Source organism: Nannospalax galili, unplaced genomic scaffold (genome assembly GCF_000622305.1).
Source record: "Nannospalax galili isolate Female #2095 unplaced genomic scaffold, S.galili_v1.0 scaffold1383, whole genome shotgun sequence".
Classification (NCBI taxonomy): Eukaryota; Metazoa; Chordata; class Mammalia; order Rodentia; family Spalacidae; genus Nannospalax; species Nannospalax galili.
Genome location: NW_008350357.1, coordinates 909,190 through 917,822, shown reverse-complemented (window position 1 = coordinate 917,822; position 8,633 = coordinate 909,190).

Here is an 8,633-nt window from a genome sequence, read left to right as displayed (position 1 = left end):
TGAGTCTGTGTTACTTCACTTAGTATAACAGTTTCTAGTTCCATCCATTTACCTGCAAATTTCATGATTTCATCTTTCTTTACTGCTGAGTAAAACTCCATCGTATATATGAACCACATTTTCATTATCCACTCATCAGTTGAGGGACACTTAGGTAGCTTCTGTCTCTCAGCTATGGTGAAAAGAGCAGCAACAAACATGGATGTACAAGTGTCTCTGCAATAGGATGAGTTCTTTGGGTGTATGCCAAGGAGTGGTATAACTGGGTCAAATGGTAGGTTCATTCATAGTTTTTAAAGAGTTCTCCACACTGCTTTCCATAGGGGTTAAACAAGTTTGCAGCCCCACTAGCAGTGGTTGAGTGTTCCCCTTCCCCACATCTTCTCCAACATTTGGTACCATTTGTTTCTTGATCTTAGCCAGTCTGACTGGGGTAAGATGAAATCTTAAAATGGTTTTAATTTGCATTTCCCCAATTACTAGTGATGTTGAACATCTGTTAAGATGCTTCTTAGCCATCTTTATTTCTTCTTTTGAGAACTCTCTGTTCAGCTCCTTAGCCCATCTTTTAATTGGGTTACTTCCTTTCTTGATTCTTTGTTTTTTGAGTTCATTATATATTCTAGATGTTAATCCTGTTAGATGTGGTCACTACTGAAGATTTTCTCCCATTCTGTGGGTTTTCTGTTCAGTTCCCTGGTTGCCTCCTTTGATGTACAGAAGCTTTTTAGTTTAATGAAGTCCCATTTGTTGACTCTTGACCTTGTTTTCCTGGGCTACTGATGTCCGGTTTAGAAAATCTTTTCCTACACCTATATCTTGTAGGTTTTTGCCAATGTTTTCTTCTAAGAGTTTCAGAGTTTCAGGCTTTACATTGAGGTCTTTGATCTGTTTGAACTTTTGTGCATGCTGAAAGACAGGGGTTAATTTCATTGTTCTACAGATGGAGATCCAGTTTTGCCAGCACCATTTGCTGAGCATGCTGCCTTTCCTCCAGTGAATGTTCTTGGCACCTTTGTCAAATATCAGGTGTCTCAAATTGCATGTACTCATATTTGGGTCTTCAATTTTGTTCCATTGATCTATGGGTCTATTTTTGTGCCAGTACCATGTTGTTTTTATGACTATAGCTCTCTAATACAGCTTAAAATCTAGTATAGTAACCCCCCCACCCCCCGGCATTGCTCTTAGTGCTCAGGGTTGCTTTGGCTATCCGAGATCTTTTGTGCCTCCATATGAATCTTAGTATGGCTTTTTTCCAATTCTGTGAAAAATGTCATGGGGATTTTGATTGGCATTGCATTGAATTTATAAATGGCTTTTGGTAAGTTGGTCATTTTCATAATATTAATTCTTCCAATCCATGAGCGTGGAAGGTCCTTCCTTCTTCTGATGTCTTCCTCAATCTCTTTCTTTAAAGATTTAAAATTTTCATTGTAGACCTCTTTAATGTCTTTGGTCAGGTTTATTCTGAGATATTTTATTTTATTTTTTGCAGCTATTGTGAAGGGGAGTGTTTCCATGTACTCTTTCTCTGATTGCTTGTTATTGGTATATAGAAAAGCTACAGACTTTTGTAGATTAATTTTCTGACCTGCCACTTTGCTGAATGTGTTAATAATTTCTAGGAGTTTTCTGGTCGAATTTTTGGTGTCTCTTAGATATAATATCATATAATCTGCAAGAAGGGATAATTTGATTTCTTATTTTCTAATTATTACTCATTTAATTTCATTCTCTTCTCTTATTGCTCTTGCAAGAATTTCAATCACTATGTTAAGGAGAAGTGGAGATAGAAGACAGCCTTGTTTGGTTCCTGATTTTAGTGGAAATGCTTCCAGTCTTTCTCCATTTAGAATGATGTTGGCTGTGGGTTTGTTATATATGGCTTTAATTATGTCGAGGTATATTCCCCCCAGTCCAATTCCCTCTAGGACTTTGAACATAAATGCATGTTTAATTTTGTCAAAGGCATTTTCTGAATCTATTGAGATGACCATGTGATTCTTGTCTTTGAGTCCATTTATATGATTTATGATGTTTATTGACTTACGTATTTTGAACCATCCCTGCATCTCTGGAATAATGCCGACTTGATCATGGTGGATGATCTTTTTGATCTATGTCTGTATGTGGTTTGGAAGTATTTTGTTGAGAATTTTTGTATCTATGTTCATTAAGAATATGGGTCTATAGTTTTTTTTTTTTTTTTGATTGTATCTTTACCTGGCTTTGGTATTAGAGTGATGCTGGCTTCATAGAAGGAATTTGGAAGTTCTCCCTCCATTTCTATCTTTTTGAATAAATTAAGTAGTATTGGATATAGATCTTTAAATGTCTGGTAGAATTCTGCTGTAAATCCATCTGGTCCTGGGCTTTTTTTTAGTTGGAAGGTTTTGTATTACTGTTTCAATTTCTTTTTGTGTTATGGGTCTGTTTAAGCTGTTAATCTCTTCTTGGTTTAGTTTTGGTGACTCCCATGCCTTTAGATACCCACCCATTTCTTTTAGGTTTTCAATTTTAGTAGCATATAGGTTTTTAAAAGTATTCCCTTATACTGTTCTGGATCTTTTTGTTGTCTGTTGTGATGTTTCCCCCCTTGCTGATTTGGAGGTGCTCTTTCTTTGGTTAGTGTGGCTAAGGGTCTGTTAATCTTGTTTATCTTTTCAAAGTACCAGCTCTTGGATTTGTTGGTTCTTTGTATTGTTTTCCTTTTTTTTCGATTTCATTAATTTCTGCTCTGATTTTTGTTATTTCTTCTAGTCAGCTGATTTAGGTTTCATTTGTTGTTGCTTTTCAACTGTCTTGAGTTGCAATGTTAAGTCATTAATTTGTGCTCTTTCAGATTTTTTAAATGTAGGCACTTAGAGCTATAAACTTCCCTCTAAGGACAGCCTTCAGCGTGTCCCAGAAGTTTTGTTGTGTTGTATTGTCCTTTTCATTTAGTTCCAGGAATACTTTTATTTCTTAATTTCTCTTTTGACCCAGCCATCATTCAGGAGTGTGTTGTTTAATCTCCATGTGTTCATGTGGTGACTAGGGCTTCTTCTGGTGTTGATTGTAAGCTTTATTGCATTGTGGTCTGATAGAATGCATGGAGTTATTTCAATCTTTTTGTATTTGTTGAGATTTGTTTTGTGCTTCAGTATATGGTCAAATTTGGAGAATGTTCCATAGGGTGCTGAATAGAAAGTATATCCTTTGGTATGGTATTGCTTAATTCAGATGTCTCTCTGTTAACTCTCTGTCCTGTTGATTTATCTATGAAGGCAGTGGGGTATTGAAGTCCCCTACTATTAATGAGTTGGGATTAATCTGGATCTTAAAGTCCTGTAGTACTGTTTTTGTGAAGTTGGGTGAACCAGAGTTTGGTGAATATATGTTCATGATTGTAATATCTTCTTGGTTTATTGTTCCTTTGATCAGAATGAAGTGGCCCTCTTTATCTCTTCTGATTTGTTTTATTTTAAAGTCTATTTTGTCACAAATTAGAATTGCTATGCCTGCTTTTTTCTTAGTATCATTCGCTTGGCATTTTTTTTTCCATCCTTTCACCTTAAGGTAGTGCCTGTCCTTGAAAGTGAGATGAGTTTCTTGCAGACAGCAAAAAGATGGGTTTTATTTCTAAATCCATTCACTTAGTCTGTGTCTTTTGACTGAGGAGTTTGGTCCATTAATATTTAAAGTTAATGAAAGATGTGCATTGAATTCTGTCATTGTTATTTCTGTTCACATTCTAGATGTAGCTGTGCTTTTCCACATTTATACCTTTGTTAAATTTCTTTCTGCAAGCCCTTGGGTATAGTCATTCCCTTCTTCAGCTCTTTGTATTGCTTCTAGAACTCTCTGAAGGGCTGGTTTTGTGGACATGAATTCTTTCAGCCTATTTATATTATGGAAGATTTTTCTTTACCCTTTGACTATAATAGGCATTTTGGCTGGGTATAGTAATCTGGGTTGGCATCTGTGGTCATTTAAAACTGGTCATTTAATACTTTGGTCTAGGCTCTTCTGGCTTTTATAGTTTGCACTGAAAAGTCAGCTGTAATCTTGATGGGTTTTCCTTTCTATGTGACTTGTTTCTCTTTTGCAGCTTTCAGTATTGTCTCTTTGTTCTGTACATTTAGTGTTTTTACTATGATGTGCCGTGGAGAGTTTTTTTCTTGTCCTGTCTATTTGGTGTTGTATATGCTTCTTGTATTTGTATGGGCATGTCTTTCTTTAGTTTTGGGAAATTTTCTTCTATGATTCTGTTGAAGATCTGTCCCATATCATAATCTTGAGATTCTTCTCCTTCCTGTGTACCTATGGTTCGTAAGTTTGGTCTTGCTATTGATATTTAGTGGGGATATGTTATTTTGGTTTTTCATGTTATTTTTTCTCTGTGACTTTGACATGTGAATTTCTTTTGCAGTTTCTGATTCTTGTGTGAGACTCAAGCCTTCAAGTTTCAGTCTGCTTCTTTTTGTAAACTTTATGTGACTTTGTGGTTTCCTTCTTGGGCCTGAAAAGCTGGCTGGTCTAGGCTTCAGGTTCTCTCTTTTGATTTTATATTGTAGTGGCCAAATTGCTTTTGTTTTCAGGAGTTACCACAGAGGCCCAAGTCAGATGAGGATCAGATGCAATCAGGCTTTCTCCTGAGGTCTGGATCCCTCCAGGAGAGATGTTGTCCTCAGGAATTTGGGGGCTGGACTGGCTTAGGAGCAGTGCCCAGAAAATGCTGGTCTCCAGCAGCTGGTGGCTGTGCCACCCAGGGAAGCAGAGGGAGGTGAGGGGGGGACAAGGTACAGAGGGCTCCTGGCGACCATGAGTAGGAACTGGGTTGGTCTGGATGCAAAGGGTCAGGAAGCAGTGGTGCGAAGATGTGAATTGGGCCAGTGGGGAGTAGTTAATGCTCCAAAATTGGGATTTTTTTTTCTTCATGCTTAAGTAAAACTCCTAGGCAATAAAATTTGGAACCATTACCTGGGCAGTCTGCTTTAATTAAAATGTGAGAGCATCTTAAAAAAACCCAAATCATAAAATTGGCAATTTACAAAAATAAGAGCCCTATGAAAAATAACGTGAATAAAGGAAAATATTAAAATGAATTAAAAATTTTTAGAAATTGTATCAGAACAAAAGATAAATTCTAAGACTAGTCTTATCTTTCTCTGACCTTACCCTCTGTTCTTTGTCTCCTGGCACAAAGTTCTATATGCAAGTAGGTTATGGTCTCTTTTAGGAAAGACTACTTTTCTTCCAAGAAGCTTGGATATATTTCATTTTCTCTTCTCTTGAGCAACTTGTTTATCCTTAATTCTCCTGTCTAAGTCTATATTAAAATTGTTTTTGTTATACTATTATGGAAATGGAAAGCTTTTTCAATGTGATGGTAATTAAGAACTTTGCAGCAGGGAATCTTTGTGAGAGATGAGAGACAGGTATGGGGAAGGTGAGCAGAAGTCTCCCCACCCTTCCCCCTGTGGTTGTCCAGGATGGAAGTCTTTGTTTTCCAAAGTTTTTAGCATTCCTGTAACCTTTGAGGCCATATGTAACCTTGCTTAATTATCACATGTACCTTTTTACTTAATTGTCACCTATGTGCTGTTTTGCCTTTTGTTTGCATTTCCTCACACATGAGTAGAAAAACCCTCCAAAACTTAGAACTTGGTTCATGATAAGAAATTCTATGACTTTATTAGTTCCCTGTCTAGAACTTGTAATGCTAATTACTCTTGCCTTTACATCTCCTTCACATCTCCCATTCATGATTCAAAGACTTTCTTCTCCCCTTAGAGACAAAAGATATGCAACTTGGGAGTCTTTTAGATAGACCCACTGAAGGGGTACTCCAATTGCCTCACCCTGCGTCCCTGTTCAGCATGGAAGAAGCCAGAGCGGTCTGCATCCGTATTCCCTATTGGCAATTTGAGTAACCCCTTCAGAGGATGGCATGATAAGAATAGGAGGTAGTAATTGGCGAGGCAGTTAGGGTAAAAAGACCCCAAAGAAATGTAGCCAGTTTCTTGGCTAAAAGTCAAAATGTCCTTGGGACTGTTAGCAACATACTTTGGGGCCAAAAATGTCAAATGTATTTGGGAGCTTGTACCTAATCCTTAAAATTTAGGGTTACCTCTTGGGGGAGATGTTGGAGGGGAGGGAGTTGGCATGGATTTGATGAAAACACCTTACATGCATGTATGAAATTCTCAGTAAAGTTTTTGTAAAAGCTAAAAAAGAATGACACATATGAATAAATGAATAAGAAAAAAAAGAAATTCTAATCTTTTAATCCACCACACCTTGCACCATACCAGAAGCATTCCTGAACCTGGTGGCGTGGAGCAGCTGAGTTCTTTAGAATTCCTCTCTTTGGGCAGAGTCTTTTGAACTGGATCTGACTGACCATGCCATACACCCTTATGCAAAAGAAATCTGCTTTGCCAACTTACTATTGCTTTGTCCACCTATTCTTTGTGAGGTATTGATAGGGTCTTAGATAATGAGTTTTATTTATTAACACCCTTCAGTTATTTAGTTCTTGTAAAGAGAAAGAGATATTACTTTAAGTCTACATTGCAAAGTTCACTCTTTCTTCTGACTGACCATGCCATACACCCTTATGCAAAAGAAATCTGCTTTGCCAACTTACTATTGCTTTGTCCACCTATTCTTTGTGAGGTATTGATAGGGTCTTAGATAATGAGTTTTATTTATTAACACCCTTCAGTTATTTAGTTCTTGTAAAGAGAAAGAGATATTACTTTAAGTCTACATTGCAAAGTTCACTCTTTCTTTTAGGACATTAAACCATTTTTTTTTTAACATATTAAAGAAGTAGAGATAGAAGGTTTCTTCCTTCTCTTACTCTTACTCTTTGGTGCACCTAGATTTCACATAATTGTGTTTTGTGTATGATAATTATTTTCATGTGTTGTTTTTGTCAAGACAATGTTTTAACTGGCCACTTCAGCTTTTTATTTTTATTTTATCTTTTCTCATTATTTTTATTGTGCACAAGAATTATTATTTTTATTATTATTTTTTGGCATGCAAGATTAAAATGCACATGTACAGGTGTATAAATATATTTTCATAATGTAGTAAAAGGCCTGATAAATACATACTACATTTTAAACTTGAGTCCTCTAAACATCTACCAAAGAAAACCTATTAATACCTTTGGATCTATTAAGTGTTCCACAAAACCTTTAAATGCTAATTGTTTATGATAAATGGCATTCACTAAAATTAAAAGATACATATTTCAGTAAGCTATAAAATCTAACGTTATATACATAAATTCCTCAAAAGATTATAAATATATAGATATAGTTAATTTCAATTGTGTAATAAAGGTAGCAATCATTTGTCTTTCAAGGATATTTCTTAATATTTTAGATATGACTGCATGTGAATACACTGTCTACATGATCTTATGCTTAAACATATATATTTTATTTGGTATCAATAAACACTCATGTAAACTGATATTGTTAAATTATCCCAACTTCTTTTGTCTCACAGTGAAAGTAAAATTTTAAGGGAAGAGGTTCCAACTCCAACAAACTTAAGTTAGCTTGGCCACATGTCCAGGATGCTGATTAAAGCATGTGAATACACTGTCTACATGATCTTATGCTTAAACATATATATTTTATTTGGTATCAATAAACACTCATGTAAACTGATATTGTTAAATTATCCCAACTTCTTTTGTCTCACAGTGAAAGTAAAATTTTAAGGGAAGAGGTTCCAACTCCAACAAACTTAAGTTAGCTTGGCCACATGTCCAGGATGCTGATTAAAGATATTAAAACAATGTGACCACCTTGGCAGAGCAAGTAGATGTGATTAATGGTCCGAGACTTTTTTTTTTAAATATATTTTATTATTTTTATTTTATGTGTATGTGTGTATTGCCTGCATGTTGGTAAGTGTACCCATGTTGTGCAATGCTCTTAGAGGACAGAAGAGACTGTCGGATCCCCTGGAACTGGAGTTACAGTTGTTAGCTGCCATGTGGGTGCTGAGATTCAAACCTGGGTCTTCTGCAAGAACATCCAGTGTTCTTAACTGCTGAGCCACCTCTCCAGCCTCCAGGTCCGAGATATTTTAAATCTAGATTTAATCATGAGTTTTTAAGTTTAAATGTGTAAGACGAGATATGCTAAAGTCTGGTCAAGATCTTATCTCCTTGTTCCTTGTCTCAATTCTGGTTTTATAGCATGCTTGCCTAATATGCTAAACTTTTATTCTAAGGATTATGTGTGGGTTTCTCTCTCCCCTTGTGGGCCATTGGCCACTGACCCATGAGAACAAAGGGAGCAGAAGCGATGAACAGGGTCAGGATGGCCAGTGAGCACAGATGGAAAAAAACCTTCCGGGGAGTCAGATTTAGTGATACAGCTCCATTTATTCAGTGGGGGTCAGGGAAAAAATATAGTGTGGAGGCAATAGCCAAAGCTTCAGCTGATAGGTGTTCATAGTATGCTTTATTTACATGTCATGGGGGATCCTATCATCTGGCTAGAGGGCAATGCCTAATTATCATATAGAAAAAACCTGGGGGCAGTTTTATTGCGGGTAACTATGCCAAAGGTCATGTTCCAAACAAGGCCAGGCATCCGTGCATGCAGGCACTTTCCAGA